Below are 15,926 nucleotides of genomic sequence, written 5' to 3' on the forward strand. Positions count from 1 at the left end.
CGAAAGCGATACCAAGGGCGTAAATATCGAGAGTTCGGCAAACATGCCACGCCCCCATCCATTTGGGGGAGTCTGAAAGTGCGCCCGTGTGCATGTGTGTGTACGGATTTAACGGCTACAATAACAAGGACTTTGGCTGCTTATCAGACAGACACCCACACTCCCTCGCCCGAACAGGAATAACATTATTTCAATATGTACTTACACTCGATGCGAAATGTTTTTGGCATTGGCTGGCAATAAAAAAATTATTGCCTGGCTTTTACTTGTTCACGCGATCGTCGCAGTCCTCAGTCCTCAGTCTCTGGATCCGGAATTGGTATCAGAATCGGATTCGGGGGTTTTAGGTGTTTTGAAGCATGTGTTCCCTCGGGCAGTTCCAAGGGGGTTCTGATATAAAGAGCTCTGATATAAAATATATATAAGTGGTTTAAGAGGGCGAAAACTCAGTGGCTTAGTAGGGTTCTCAATAACCGATACTAAGTTAACTTGAGCTCCACATGCATGCCAAGTGCAGCTTCTTAGCTCAGGATTCTTGGTAACTAAGAATTTAACATTTTATATCTTTGTATATCTATTCCATTAATTATTTCACTTTGTGCAGATTCCCCCTTTTACCACGCCACTGGCAAGCACATAAAGTGTCTTAAGAGCACTTCGCCACTTTAGGATACGTATTACGTATACCAAACCGTCTTTATGCTGTCGGCAGCTGGTGAATAAGCCAACTTGAATGACAGACAGATATTTGATGCAAATGACTGGCTGCCAGTGTGGAAACGAACGCACTTAATGAAGTTCCCTCTTGGCCGAAAGGAAGTCTCTAATTGATGCCTGAATACATGCCAGTTAGCCTCCTTTCGATGTGGTAATCGATAGTGTGGCAGCTGGCTTCCAGATTTACCACAGATTTTCCAATTATCGGAGTGGTTTGAGATGGAAAAAGATGGAAATGCGGAGCAGCGGAGAAGACCCCAAGTTTAATAAAGGAAATGATAAACACAAAATGCTTCGGGAAGTACTAACTGCAACTTAGAGGAGACCAATTAAAATAGTTCAAGTGTAGCTCGTTTATATTTCTACAACTTATTTAAAAGGCTATTTTGTAGTAATATTACACTTTTACTCGTAAGTCCGAACTTCGCACCATTCCCACGATAAAGCCAATTCCATAAATGCAGCTACGACCTTGCCTTAGCACTCAATTCAAAGTGTTTGGTTGGAAAGCCAGCCATACATATATGTATAATATGTGTTTATAGTGTTTGGCTGCCAGAGTGCTGATGCCCATATGGTCGTCGGGTCAAAACAAACAACAAACACGGCCATTGGAGCCCGGCGAATATCCACAGAAAGAGCCCTGGACTTGGCCAATTAAGCAATTACGCTAACAAGCTTTATTATGTTGGGTAAGCAAGACTGAGCCAACAATGGGTGGCTAGTCAACTGGCCAAGGTGTTGGGCAAACAATTAAATCGGAGAGCGGAAAGGACATCAGAGGGATGGCATCCGATTCCGGTTCTAGCCCGGGATGGAGTCTTGGAGACCTAGCTAAGACCACTTTAAAGTGGTCCAAATTAGGTGCTAAGGACAGCCTGCGGGAAATTTATGAGCTAAAACTTTATTTTTCCTGTTTGCCCACCGGCATAAATTATAGAAAACAAGGGACCTTCCGTCGGACCCCCAAGGAGTTGCCTGTCTGCAGAGGAAAGTGAGAAAAGAAGGAAAACTTTCGACACATTGAAATTGATGGTCATAAATTTTATTGACTTGTTGTCGGGCTGCTCAGTAAAATGTATATATAATGTATATGTAAGGACTTGCTCCATCAGCTTGATGCCTCTTTTTATGCGGCAAACGATTATGAGGCCCCCAGACATGTTGAACTAGGCTTAGTTAAACAGTCCTGGCATTTAACTCACTCATCCAAAGTGCCCTAGGACAATTACGACTGTACGGGGTGAGTCTGCCAAAGGGGTTTGTCTATATAGATATATGTATGTATATAAAGACATGTCCGGCACGTAGAGTTTCCCGGATGAGGCAGCCGCTGGAATTTCTAACTGACTGGGCACCCATTCGATTTACACTGGATGGAGCGGGATTGATCAAATGAAAAGATTTGCAATATTCATTTTTCAATTCGAACGCAGCGCTCCGTCGAGGAAAATGTTTGGCAAACAAATGAGAAGAAAAATATTTTATTAGGAGAGCATTTAAGTGAGGGGAAAAATCAATAAGAAGCTGCTTAGCTTTATTGGCTGCAGAAGTTTTGAAAGTGGTTTCACCATTTATATAATAATAATTTCTAAGAAATAGTATCAGTTCTTAGAAATAATAAGGATAAGGATCTAATAAGCCAATGAAATTCCCGGAAATTGATTTCATTTCTCCGAGTGTCCCGTTCATTCCAAGGAAAGTACGTAAAGTGTGTGATGGCTTAGTGTCTGGCTGCATTCAGTCTTTGTTATTGATGAAAATTGTCTATAAAAGCGAGCCAAGTTTATGCTCCATTAAATGCCATAAAAGGCGTTTGCCATGACTTATATGTGAGGAACGTGGCAGGCAGTGGTCAGGTTGGACTTTAATAGAAGCACTTACAGCCCCACTGTGGTAGTACATATATACATCTAATTTATGCTTGAAGTTTTCCCTTTGATCCCTGACTCTTTATGGGAAGGGGGGAGAAAGTCCTGGTCCTGCCCCATCTTCTTGACTCGACCGTGTTGACAGCAGAGCTTAGCGCCACTTAATATGAGCCAAAGGCAATATTAACTTGACAGTGGCTCATCCAACTGGGAAATCGAGACGGGGTGTGGCTCTGGTGGGTCTGGTGGCCTCTGGAGCTGTCTTCATTAGCTACTTTATTAACAGTTAATTAAATTTTGTGTTTAATGATTGGCGAGACAAAAGTCAAGAGGGCGGGTGGGTGCTAAAGCTAATATTAAAAATGCTTGCGGCTTGGCATTTATTAAAGATCCCGAAAATGGCAATTTCGGCTGGAGAAAACCGGCGGTTCCTAGGCTGCCAAGCCGGCAATTACAAGTTTAATGAAACGAGAAATGCCTTTTTATAATAATTGGCCAAGCAAAAGCGCCCAAACAGAGGCCAACAAACAGTTTTAGCACAAGTAATTTTCGGGATAATAGACCAGAGAATTTGTTTTCATGGTGCCAGCCAGCTGACCCTCTGGTTTTTTGCTCTTCTGGTTAGAAATGTCAAGACGCCTGTGTATATGACATGGCCAGAAAATCCCTTTCAAAATATCTGAAATCTAATTACACATTCTGCACGGAATTTCTCGCATGCTTTAGGATTGGAATTCACTCTTTCATTCCCCTTGAGGAGTGCGAGTGGAGGACGTATGCTTTTCAAAAGGTTCAAATACATAATTATGCAGCTTAGAGTCTCGAATGACAACCGTGTAAAACATGGAACCCACGGAAAAAAATCAAGGAAAACAAGACGGGCAAACAAAAAAGCTGCGGCAGAGTCAGCCAGGCGTGGTAATTGGGTCGGAGTCGTGGAGTTCCCAGGGAGAAAGCCGGAGCAGCCCGAGAAGTACCTTGGAACACCAGCCTTTCCGGCTTGTGGAAGTGTCTAGGCGGAGGACTCCACCTGTCAGCAGGTGGCGTTGCCAGGGACTTAAAGGGCGTCAAGGAAAAGTTCGCTTGGCTTGAGAGCCTGTCATAAACGAGCCATGGACTAGGGAATTTTTTCAGCCATTTCTTAATTTATGTGCGAGAGAAAGCAAACAGAATCTGAATGCTAAAAAATAAACAATGTGGATGGGCCTCGACGAAATGTTCATATTTAAAGAGTTTGCACTTTAATTCTTTCAAGGAGAATAGAAATGAGGGCTTAGCTCTGCATGGAAAATGTAGTGAAAGCCACGAAAAACTTTCACGTGGTAGGATGAAGGAGCGTATGAAACAACAAGAAAGTGAAAGGAAAATCCCTTCATGGAAATTACAATAGACCGCTGAAATATTATCGCAAATGTGAACGCTGATGAGTTTCTCATCCTTTTGAATGGGTAAAGGAAAATGACTTTTTAATGTAGTAAAAGTTAAAAAGTAGTAAAAGAAAACGGGCATAATAATTATAGTTATTAAAAACTATAATTTTATTACTGGGTGATAAGCACTCAGTTGCACAATACTTTAAGCCATAAGATTGGTAAAAAAAATTGAAAATAAATTTTTGAAAATAAGAATTTCACAGAAAAATATAATTTGCGTTTATCACATTTCAAACATTATTCTTTTCTCGCACCACTTCAGGCTTCAGCTTCTCACATGGTAATGGTCGAAATTCTGTCTACGAGAGGGGAAAATCCTGACAAATTTCTGCCTCATAATTTATCGTGCACAGGTAAAGAGAGAAACCTGCCACAAGGCATACAAATTCCGCAAATAGAAAGGAAAATGTCACCTGAAATGCTTGGCTTGAAAAAATCTCTGCTCTTTCATCGATTTTCTTGCTTTGCCATTTGGGCTACCAAAAATTGTTCGTTCCATAGCATTGTTGAGGGTCATTAGAGGAAATTGTAATTAAAGTCTTGGTCAAAATCAATCACGCTAAAGCAACAAATCAAGTTTAAGGGGAAAAAATAATGTATTGCAGAAATGAAAAGCGACAGAAAAAAAATCCTGAGCATTAACATTATTTTAATCAAGGGAGCTACACCGAGTGTTGCGGTTCAGATTGGTATCTCAGCCATACAAACTCCAGCTCATGCTACAAAAAGCAGGGATTTTTCTTGTTCTTTTTCGAGACAACATGGAAACGACCTGCATGTCATTAAGCCACAGGCATCCTTACAAATGACGGGAAAAATCATCAGTCATTTTCGACGGGACTTTCCGTCAATGACAATCAGGCTGAGTGGGTCGCGGTATTGGGCTTACGATCCAAATCAATCGGTGAGCGGACAGTTTGAGCAAAGGCAAGTTTTAAATCAGATATAATTCAGTATGTAAAGGCGGAATGGATGCGTGTATGGCAGCTGTGATGGATTGCCTATCTTAGTAATTAATTAGAGTTGGAGTTGGAAGGTGGTGGCTCTGAAAACGGTTTGGCACTCACAAATTTTATTTTTCACTTATAGAAAAGGGCCAAGCTGAGATAATATTAAATATTTAATTTCATACAAATAGAAAATATTAAATATTAAATTTCATACAAATAGTATTGGCCAAAGGTGGAATGTTATACCTCATTGAAGTCCCAAGAATTGTCAATCGGTTTTCGTACATATGCGATGGCATCTTATATGTATTTATCTTAAATGTATTAAGGAAGCGATTCCGACCCGATAAAGTATATATGTACATCCTTGATCAGTATTCCTAGCCAAGTCGATCTGGTAACGTCCGTCTGTCCGTATGAACTAGCATGAAGATTCTAGTATAGCCAACGGTAAAGTTGGCTTCCGAATGTCCCAGTCTAACGCCCACAACCCGCACAAAACCTACACGCCCACACTTCAGAACAAAGTTAGTGATTTCTGTCTCATTTTATTACATTTCTTAACAATTATAACATCTCACACAACAAAGTTATCAATTTCTTTCTCATTTAGAGATAAAATTTGATTTTTTTGAGAAATTTCGATAAATTTCGGGAAATAAAACTGCACCGTCTAAAATTTGTCGTTGCGTTTAATTTGAACATGTTTACAGAACAGCCGATAAAAAAATGTATTCGCTTTTTGCACAAACAAAGTTTTTCCAAAAGAAAACAATTCAGTTATCCAAGGGTGAAATGCTCTACCTCGGCTTTTAGCTCATAACAACATGGCAAACATTTGACACTCCAAATGAACTATAAATTGAGCAATAAATGGAAATATACGAAAGTACCAAACAAATAAGAGAAGTACGTTAAATTGGAAGTTAACAACGCAAATGAACAGTGTACAAATATTTAATAAAATTGCCAGGGTATTTGATAATCTACATAGAAGCGGCTTCGACAAGTTTCAAATAACTTCTTATCAGTGGTATTTATTTATTTTAATATTTCTGGTGTTTACTGAAATTGATTTGTACAATTTTTCCGCATCCCGAATAGGATTTCCTTTTCTTTTTGATTCCCGTGTCCGACAACCACAAGAACCACCACCCTACGTGCCTGGCATATCAATAATATGTATATATATTAAAGAAAGCGATTGGCGCTTGACAATTCCGGACCAACTCAACTTATGTATTATTGAAACGACGAGAGTGAATTAAAATTAAATTTTCCGTTTATTTCCCGCGCGTGTTTTATCAACTCTTCCCCGAAGACCTCCGCAGGCAAATTACTTTTATAAACTCTCCGACAAACCACAGCCCGCTAAAGTCCTTCAAAATTCGCTTGGGGGACCGCAGTGGGTATTGGGTGCGGGGAAAAATATTTGAAAAATTTAATTTTGTCTAAAACGCGGCAAGGAGACAAAAAATGGGAAAAAGGCTCTTTCATTTTAAGTTGGTGGCTCCCCTTATTGCTTTCATAACATTGTCTAAGCTCAAGTTAATATTTTGAGTAATGCCACATCGTCTGAGCGTCTAAGTGAGTCCCTAGTCGGCGGATATTTATGATCTTAGATATATCAGCGCCACTAGCAGGCACAGTGCACCCTCCAAATGGTTCGCCATTTTTCCTAACCTTAAGCCGCGCCTTTTGGCCATAATTGTGTGGTAGTAGTGTGGCGTGAGTAAACTGAAAACAAGTTGCCAAATCAGGGTCGCAAATGGATGTATGACAACTTTGTTGGCAGTCAAACTAAAGGGGTTCTTTTGAGATAAAAAGTCAGCTAAAGATATGCTTATAAGTCTCAGTACAAACAAGACAAGACGCTCATTTTTATTGAATTTAAAAATTAGGGGGTCGCCTCACAGCTATCAAGGCTTGACCACATTTTCGAGTAATTGCGGTACAATTGCGATTACGATTACTAATACGATGAAAAGCTTATCTTTGTATAAAACCAATACCAATACAAACAAAAAATTCTAAAGCTACTGAGAACTGTAGGGTCAGATATAATTTACGCCTTAAAAACAACTGTGCAAATAAAATCCCACTCCCGAAAAAGAATGTTAGTCCCCCAATTCGTCACACTTGATATTCCGAAATAAATTATAAGCGCGATTACCCCAAAATAGAATTATGTTTAAAGTGCATTGCCCTAGGTGGAATATTTGAGTAAGCGGATGGCTCAAGAGCTCAGACCTCACTTAACCCCGTCGACTTGAAGACTTGACATAAGGTCACTGTCCATGCTCTTGACTAAGCAGAATTTTCCGGCAGATTTGCATGGCCTTAACCAGTACTGAACTCTGTCGACCCGGCCTGAAAAGGGGTTCCCTTCCTGACGACAGTAAATATTTGCACGATGACTGTCCCCACACTCTGGTCTGAAAAGCCTTGGAATCCTTTTTTCGGGTACAGATTTTCCGCCCACTTTTGGTGGGAGGGGGGAAGAAGCTGCTCTTTTTCCGGCCCACTTTCGCAATGTAAATCTATTTTAATGTATGCAGCAATTAAAAATACATCAGTTTACTTTCGGACGCCTTTGACAGCATCCACTTCCTGGGCCTTCGTCCTTCGTCCTGGCATTTAATGCGCCATTTTGGGCTCATTAAATTTCATAGCGTTAAATGTTCCCATGTCCCATGCATACATTGAGTAATTTTTTGTACAATATTTTGTAATATTCAAGCCTCCATCCCTTTCTCTCGGCATAACTTAAACACCAAGTGAAAGAATTCCGGAGCCGGGATGCCTGAACTCAGCCATTAAACGGTGATGTCAGTGCGACACCTTCATTTACATAAGGACCAACACGTGTCGGCGACTGTCATTGAACTGTCATCCGATCCCGTTCCGAGTCCTTTGCCCATTTCCTCCGATTCCCCCGTCGTTTCCGCCGCCATCTTGCTCACTTCCTGTTTTGCCTAATTACGCCCTGTGGAAAATTCATTAAATGCCCGACACTCCAATCAGCAGTCTGTCTACATTCCTCGTCTAAATTTAGTCCACATCGCAATTCATTAAAAAGAACATCCTTCTCGGCGAGCTGTTCAGCCGAGGTCCTTGGAATCCGTGTAGTTGTCTGGCTGTGGGGCCTCTGGCATCCACTCCACCAACTCGACATATGTTCTCAGGACCACAGAGTTTGTTTGCGTCGCCTTCTAATTGCGGCCAACTTAAAATCCACTCCAGTCATGAGCGCTCCTAAAGGACAATTGCATGTGGCTGGCATTTAAGGATATGAGCAATCCAAGTTACAAGTACTCAGAAATTCTCTGTGTGGTTTACTGACCAAATCGGAACAGGAAAAGAATGCGCCACTAACATAAATTAAAATAAGAGTGAAGTATATTAAATAATATTATCAGCTTTTTACCCATAATTATAATGAACTCAGCTTATGCAATAAGTCTCCCATACTTTAATGGCCGAACACTAAAAATCACCATGCAATCGATTTTCTACTGCACTGGAAAAAAGGAAAAAGGAAAAGGTGAAAGAAAAAAGTGATGAGTACAAGCAACTAAAGTCCATCAAAGTTAAACATTTTCTGCACTTGCACTTCCTTGTTCGATATTGATTTTTTTATTGCCTTGTTTTGCTAAACATTTTATTGCCATTTCTTATTTGTTTTCCTGAAAGAACTTTTAGAAACTAGGCTACGAAACACAGCACGAAAAACCCATCTTCAGACCAATAAGAACAATAGCAAAGCAATAAAAGAAACTTTTGTTTTTGGGGACACATTTCGGGAGCATCGGCAATGGGAAACAAGCGCAAAAGTACAATCATTAAAATTAATTACACAAGCATTAATGTGCCGCTGGCAATTAGGGTCCAAAACCGACAGAGGTGAATTTTGGCTTGCCAGAGATTCTACAATTTCCACCCACTTCCTGCCAAGGACTCCGATTGGCAGACCGCAGCCAAGTAATTTCACGCACCCCAGACACCGCCGGAAAAAACCCATTTAGTTATTATCAACTGTTTCTTGTTCAATATACTAGAAATTATATCTGAGAACGAATTATTAAGGATTCAATTAATATTCCATTCAGTCTTTTTTCCTGGCAGAAGTATTGTTTTTAAAAATAGCAATTATAATACTAGAGCTTGCCCTAAATCCTCCCAGTGCATAAAAGACCACAGTACACACACAATCACAGTCGACAATAATGAATACTTAATAAGGCGGCGTTCAAGGTGGTCGGACTTTCAGTTCCAGCTGAGGACAAACAAAGGCCAAAGACCATGGCTAAGGCTGCGGGCGAAGTTTACCTTTGTTTGGTCCACCTGTCCACCTCCAGCTGCCATCCATGGGTCCTCGTCCTGGTCCTGGTCCTGATTCTTGTTCGTTGTGCTCCTTTCGCCCTCTTTGTTATTTTTCCCCTTGTTAGGCGGCAAATTTTATTTCAATTATCAACACCCAAGCGAACGGCATTTAGCATTCAAGTTGATTTAATTTGTCAGCAGCAACGCGTCGGTTGAGCACGAAAGCCAGATGCGAATTTCTGTGCACTTTTTCTTTCTCTTCGGACTAAACAATTTGAGAACCAGCTGAACGCTTTACATACAAAGAAAAACATTTGTTCGATGTGAATTCAAAGCCATTTATGGTATAAAGCATTCCGAGCTGGTTGAAAGGAATTCATTAATGTGACTGATGGCAATATTTATACCCGTTCCTCGTTGAGTTACTAGTAGAGTATGGCTCTGGAAGCTGTGTGCTTAATCTCGACGTTCATACGGACAGACAGACGAACATATCCAGCTCGACTCCGCTATTGATGCTGATCAAGAATATATATACTTTATATGGACGAAAACGCTTTATTCTGCCTGTTACATACATACTTTTCAACAAAACTATTATGCCAAATTCCCATTTTAAATTAATGACACTCCCCAGAACGAAACATTCGTCGAATTTCTATCGAAACACAAATTGAAATTGTGGGTGGGTAGTCGACCGCAGTTTGAACATTATTTTTGTGGAACTTTACTCAGAATTGATATTGCAGTTTTAATTAAAATTTACAATAATGGTCGTTAGCTGAAATCAAAAGCCAATTTATTAAGTATGCTTGGTAAAAGTCCACAAGTTAAACAAATAAACATAGCATGCTTTTCTCTGAATATTGTCAAGCAAAAGCAGTGATTGTATAAATTTCATTTGAATGGAATTTAAATTCAGAATACATGCAAACAGAGAGATACACTATAATTGAATTGCTTAAACGATAAAGACGGGATTAAGTTCACCCGATATACCAACCACAACACGACTTCGCTGCGTATACGTAATATAAACGTATATTATTCTGCAGAGAAAAATGGGAAAAAGCGAAGGGGCGTTAGCTGTCTCTTATGCAACAAGTGGTTAATGCTAATTAGGACTTTCCGGGTGAGGACGAACAAGGACATTCCGATGACGACAACAATAAGACGCCGATGTGATGGCAAAGTGATGGCGATGTGATGGCGATGTCAACAAGGACAGGCAAACAATAACGAAAGCGGAGTCTGGGTCTCAAATATTCACTACCGCCTGCAATCCGATGCTCCTTTAATTAAGCAGACTACTGGAGCCTGATGATGGGTATTCAGGCATCTGGCCATTAAATTATTTCTATACAGGCAGTTTTCTTTTTATTTTCTGGAATAACTTCAGCATGAAGTTAAGGTTTAAACTTCCAATTCGGATTTATTGTTTATATAACACGTATCCTGACAACGAAACAGTTTGTACTGTTATTGATGTAAAATGTATACTTTATACTTACACATTCAGTTTCCCCCACATGCAATGCCTACTCTTTTTGTCATTAAAACGAAATACTCTCTGTGAGCCTTGAATTTTCCTATTGGGCTCATTGAAAGGCGATTTGCGATTTGTAGACGCAAGATGGCAAACAAATTGACATAAGCTGCTTGCAAGAAGAGGTATTACGACGTTAATGGGGATTTTGGTAGACATGGGTGACATGTGCATATCACAAAGTGGGCGGGTTATTTTTGCCCAATGAATGTGTGGGGTATTAATAAATCATTAAACTAAGAATTCCCTGTAAAAATAGCAAATTACACACAAGTACATATTTGTGTCAGTCAATCAATATGCCAGCTCCGAAACCAATCTAAACTCCATTCCTCTTTGTGTTTTTCAGATTTTCGAAACGCATTTCTAAGCAACCGACGTGGATGGACTCTTATTGAATTGTGCTAGTAATTCACGCCAAAATAATGCAGGGAAATGCCAGCTGGATTTCGGATGTCCTTTTGTAAACCGCACTCAACATGGATGGGCAGAAAAATGCTGATAAATGGCAAATCAAGTGACAACGATGCCGAAAGGGAGGTTGTCTAGAAATTGGCTGAAACAGCTACACAAGTCATTGATATAGTATATACATATAGTATATACATATATATATATATATATATTTTATGGCTGGAGTTGTCTGTGAGTGGGTGTATTAATGGAGTGTGCCGAGGGCAGAACTGCCGCTTTATACTGCTATTTTTTGCCGAATTTTGCGCCGCCATTCAAGCCGCGACAATTGCTGGGCCATTTCGCATATTTACAATGCCTCGCAGGGTGATTCCAACCGCTCCCCGAAGAACAGTTTGCCTTTGTCGCTTTCAATTTGTACCTACCAACTGTCAGACACTTGTCGTTTTGGTTTGGCTTTCGCCAGTCACACGGAATTAAATTTCGAGCGAGCTCTTTTATCCCCAATTGTGTGGAAATATGTCAGCTGCAACTCGTTTTTCTGGGCTCCGCATCCGCAGAACAGAGGAACAATAATTTACCCGACTTCGAAATGCAAACATTCCCACGGCCGATGGAGCACTATAAGGCAAAAAAGCTGAAACGCGTAAGCTGACGTTGATGAGATTTGCACCAGGTCGTTGAATTTGCGAGTTTTGAACTTGACTGACAGTTGGCATTGGCCAAAATGCCGCCTGCAGGCATTTCACGGAATCGAACTGAAAACGAATTAAATCCTATCCCTTAATGCACAATTTGTCGCGGAAACCAAAGTAAGGCTAACCATTTTTTTGGGCACAGTTCAATTCTTTTTGAGTCGTTTTGCACATGTACCATGTCAATCATTGGATTTTCTCCATATGTATGTTCCGAACAATCTTGCGTTATTTTTCCCACCTTTCCCTTAAATTCCGGCGATTTCAGAGGTGCTATATCCATATATAAAGCACCAGGAGTGACACAGTAACTTTAACTGCTGGCAGTCTAGCGAAAAAAACAGTTGTATCACGAAATATTTCGTAGCAAATAAAATGTGTCAGGTCTAAGACAGCCATTCACTTATTTATAAGCTGCTCGACATGCTTGTAAAGTATTTCGGAGCATAGGTAAAATTAAAAGAATTATAGTATTTATTTATGTATAGGTATTAAAATGTAAGAATATCGACTAAGCGCATCAAATGCTAGAGTAAAAGGGAGTATGAAAATGAGTTGTCAAAAATATGGAGATACTAAACCAAAAGTACGCAAAGTTGTGCTGACCATGAGCCCCGCTTTTGAAAGTTTAAGTCTGGCTTTCAAAAACAGTCACATGACTGGGTGTACTTTTGGTTTTTCCCGATTTGATCACATATTTCTACTGCGTATACGTAATTATAGTTAATGTTAGTCGGCGTTTAAATGAACAAAGTTAACTGATAAGATTTTTCGGAATACTCAATGATTGTTCGATAAACTAAAGTTAATTTAAGCTGGCATTCAAGCACGAAAGGGTCTCATGAAAGTAATAAGAGTTTTCTATAAAAACCGATAGTGTAAACGAAATTTGATGAGTTATTAGCTACAATTTAATGTTGGCTGTTGTATCAATGTATTATGAACGAATAGGATAAGTCATGGAAACTTGTAATGGCATTTTAATAGATAAAGAAAGAGTTATTAAACCTAAGAAAATATTAGAAATATTTTAAACAAGATCATACAACTTAGTATTAACGAAAAGTGAAACTCAACTTAAGATAGTACCTAAGTCATTTTAAAATGCGTTTTAAGCTAGGAAGGGAAAGCATTTAAATTATTTGATGTGAGTACGAATATCTTAAGCTAAATGTTGTTAATTCAACACCCACTAGTTAAGGGTTGTGTTTGTAGAGCGTAAATGTTAAACAGGTAAAAGTACACAATTGGAAACGAAATTAAATTGATCAATATGAAACTTTAAACAATATGGAAGCTTCACTAAAATCGCATGTTAAAGAAACATTTATGTAATATAAAGGAGACACAGCTGAGTATTAATCTTAAAGTAAAAACTATACTTGTAGCCGAAAAAGATGTTTTAAAATACGGATTACCGACACACAAATAAATAATGGATGTTGAAGCACTTGGAGTGCCTGTTTAAATGAATGTGGGTCTGAATTGCATCTTTAAGTATTTCCATAATAAACTAATCCCAGAGGAATGTGGAATGTGGACGGTTCCATCTTCTCAGCATGTGACAAAGTTGAATGTTCTGCTGGCGTGCTTTGATCAAATAAACAAACAAATGACAAACTGGGAGAAATGTGCAGACAGGCGATTTGTCACTAGGTAATTTATGTACCCAGTTGAGCGACGGGGAAGGAAGGTAATACCCTCAACTGGGTCAACAGGACTAAGAAGGACTTACATGAATCGCACCCCGCAGGTCAGTGCATCAAGGACGACAAGGTGTGTTCCCGGGCTTCAATTAAAATGCTGGCATGCGAAAAGTTTGACGACGAAGTTCATAACCGGATCGAACAATGCAAAAACTTTGTTCCGCCTCAAATGAAAGTTATGCCCTTGCAAGTTATTTCCAATATCCTTGCGAATGCCTATTGAACAGGCTTGTATTCCTATGTCACTGCTTAAAGATCTGTAATTTACTTATATGGGCACCTAGTGGGTAGCGAGGACCACATCCAGTTGCTAAGTAGGTAATTGTTTATCAATTAGAGCACTTTGCTAGGAAGCCTTTAAATTGGTAACACCACAATTCACCATGAGTGGTAATTCAAAAAGCAAAACTCTTTGACAGCCATTTGGGCTTTAATTTTCATTAAGCCCCGAGCTTGCGCATTTATTGCGCAATTATCAACTGAAAGGTCCTTTGATTTTGATGATTACTGTTTGGCATTTGTACTTAAAGCCCTGGTTAACCAACATTACCATGGCAACACGATAATTTCGCAAATATGGCAATTGGTTGGCCGGAAGCCAATTGAAATTATGATAAATCAAGGGCTGATGGACGACATTTTAGTCGAACGATGATACAATAGTCAATGGGCAAACTGGTTTACACAGCTAACCTAATTATTCGCCATGACGCCATGTTTAAGGAGTGTGTGTTAAATTATAATAAATGAATTTAGCATGTGCATTCAAATTCATATTATTATCATGTTAGATAACGCGCTTTGCACTGAATGTCGCGCAAGTTCGATTCGGATTTTGGCCAGACACACTCCGCATTGGCTTCTTATATTTTCCTGACATCTCTCACGAGGACCCATTTCAAAATGGCTTTTAAGGAAGAAAACTAATAAACTGTCCCGAGCAGAGCACTTCATCAAGCCGGAGGCCCCTGTCAAGTTGTGCTTACCTGGCCTGAAATTTAATCGTTACGAATGTGCGGTCGTAAGTCATACTCCTGCGACTCTGAGTCCAAGGACCCCCGGGCAGCGTGCAGCATTGAGTTAAGTGACATTATGTGGTTACCCAGAAGAATGAACACACAAATGTATATGGCCTATGAAGAAAATATATTTTCTTAAGTTCATATTTGCTTTCCTGCTCAGTGGTAATTTAAATAAATCCCTCTGAGGGTAAAGTCTCCTCTTACTTAAGTGTGTGCAAATCAAGTATAAGCTATTATCTTAGAGCCACTACAAAATCACCAAACTCAACCTGTTGCAGAAAACGAAGCAAGCTAACAGCTCATAAAAGTATTTCCATTCGACTGCACAGAATATGCATGCATTTATAGTTTGTCAAATGGAAAGGCCTTTTAAGGGATTTAATTTCACACCATATTTAAATGGAATTTAAACAACAATCTTTGCGAAACTAGTTTTCGAAAATCCTCTTATCTGGCCCTATGCCAGCATTCCAGCCACATAAATTGTCATTATGCTACATACCTGCGAGTTGGTGTTTTTTGTTTTTTGTGATGGTCAAGTCCTGGAAACAATTTTTGTGGCTCTGGTCACTGGCAAGCAAAAGTTACTTGTTGTGGGTTTCTTTTCCACTCTTTCTCACTGCCATAAAATTGTTGTGCGACATGAATTATATGGAACTAAACGTTGAGCGGGGGCAAGTATAACGAAAAGCAGAACGATAAAGCAAATGAGACGTCAGCCGAGAGTAGTTTACAAATTGCTGTTTTATGGCAAAATGAGTATGATGGAGTAGACAACTAGCTAGCCGTCACAAGGAGGACAACTACTGAACAGGCTTAAATGGAGTCCTTGAAATGCTGAAGTGGAAAACGGAGTCCCTCGGGTGCGAAAAGTTCAATAGAGTGTAACCAGAAAGCAAATAAATTCAATTAAAATTGAACGACACTCTGACACATGTAAGCAGGCACTTCTATCCTCGTCTAGGCAAAGAGGTCCTGAAAACCACTTTACCAACACATTCCGACCTCGGAAAACAACGGGAGCAACACGCAGAGCCCCGAAAGTTTCCTTTGTCTGTGTCTGTGGGTTTTTCCAAAACTTTCGGCGTGAAATGTGTCAATCAAAAGCAGCAGCTCAAAACAACAGAACTTGCGCCAAGTCAAACAGTCAAGTTCGGCGCCTTCATCTCGGAACGAAACATAAGCAAGGAAATTTAAGAAAAGTTACGGGTTGGATGAATTTGGAAGTTTCCCGATTAATTATTAAAAA

At 39.7% G+C, this 15,926-nt stretch overlaps 1 protein-coding gene across 1 annotated transcript in view; it reads left to right on the forward strand.

Annotated features, from left to right (window-relative positions):
* LOC6534852 (prolactin-releasing peptide receptor) overlaps positions 1-13,399 on the forward strand; it is a 32,052-nt gene extending 18,653 nt beyond the window's left edge. Inside the window, exon 3 of the mRNA XM_002095488.4 lies at positions 11,190-13,399. The gene's annotated coding sequence lies outside the window, so the exon portion shown is untranslated. The remainder of the gene's footprint in view (positions 1-11,189) is intronic.
* The last annotated feature ends 2,527 nt before the right edge of the window (positions 13,400-15,926 follow it).

Source organism: Drosophila yakuba, chromosome 3L (genome assembly GCF_016746365.2).
Source record: "Drosophila yakuba strain Tai18E2 chromosome 3L, Prin_Dyak_Tai18E2_2.1, whole genome shotgun sequence".
In the NCBI taxonomy this organism is placed as follows: Eukaryota; Metazoa; Arthropoda; class Insecta; order Diptera; family Drosophilidae; genus Drosophila; species Drosophila yakuba.